Raw genomic sequence first — 1,244 nt, 5'->3', positions numbered from 1 at the left:
TGATCAACACTCTTGACACCAGCAGTAAGGACATCAAAAGAGGAATTGCACTGGGGAAGTCTGCTCTCCGAGACTTCTACATTCTATAAAATGCCAAAGAGCAATAATGTCAGTCTAGAGACTAAGGTGCACCTGATCCAGGCCATGGTCTTCACATTTACTTCCTATGCATCAGAGATCTGGACAATAACTAAGGATGACAGAAGAAGAATTGAAACCATGGACTACCAGGAGAACAAATAGGTCTGCCTTGGAAAGGTTGTAACCTAATTTCCAATGAGAAATCCTTGAAGGCAAGAATTTTGAAGGTTCGTCTCACATACACTGGGCATGTGACCAGGAGGGACCAGTTCCTGGACATTGACATTATGCTTGGGAAGGTAGAGAGACAACACAGGAGAGGAAGACCTCAGATGAGATGGGTTGACACAGTAACTAGGGCAATGGTAGTAGGTGTGTCAGAGTCAGTGAGACTGGCAGGGCAGGGTTCTGAGCTGCTGTACACAGGGTCTCTATGAGTCACAGGCAACTTGATGGCACAAAACAACAAAAGTGACTTGACTGCCAAGGACGGGAGAAGCCAAGATGGGTGAAGTTCTTGACTACTAACTGAAAGTTTGAACCCACTCAGTGGTACCTGGGAAGAAAGTCCTGGGAATTTGCTTCCATGAGTTGAAATCCACTTGATGGTGACTGGTTTCTATGTGAGGAATACAGCACTGAGTGAGGCACAATTTCTGAAAAGGGAGATGCTTACTCCAGAGCTTAACGCCCCTACCTCAGAAGGTGAACCAGATGTCCAGCTTAGTCAGAGAATTGCCTTTCTCCACATTGTTTCCTGAAGAGAATTCTTGCCTGAATTCTTCCTCGGACACAGCACTCCAGGCTTGTTTCCGAGGGTCCACTAGATCTAAGGAATGGGGGGAGGTGGATGCACCAACCCAGCACACTACCAGCATTCTCTGTGGCTGTTCTTGTCGCCTTCCTGGTTCTTAAATATTCTGAACATCACACTTGGATCCCACCATCCAAGTTCCCAAAAATGTGACTAAGAACAAGACAGTAGCAGAAAATATCAGTAATGAGAACACCAAAACCTCCCTTCTTATTGCTGTCAGATGAGAAGGTGACATCACATCTGCTTGAGAGAAAGGAAAGAAAGAAAGAAAGAAAGAAAGAAAGAAAGAAAGAAAGAAAGAAAGAAAGAAAGAAAGAAAGAAAGAAAGAAAGAAAGAAAGAAAGAA

The sequence above is a fragment of the Elephantulus edwardii genome, unplaced genomic scaffold, assembly GCF_000299155.1.
Source record: "Elephantulus edwardii isolate Elephantulus edwardi_28Jun2011 unplaced genomic scaffold, EleEdw1.0 scaffold00031, whole genome shotgun sequence".
Lineage (NCBI taxonomy): Eukaryota > Metazoa > Chordata > Mammalia > Macroscelidea > Macroscelididae > Elephantulus > Elephantulus edwardii.
This window is presented reverse-complemented; position numbering follows the sequence as displayed.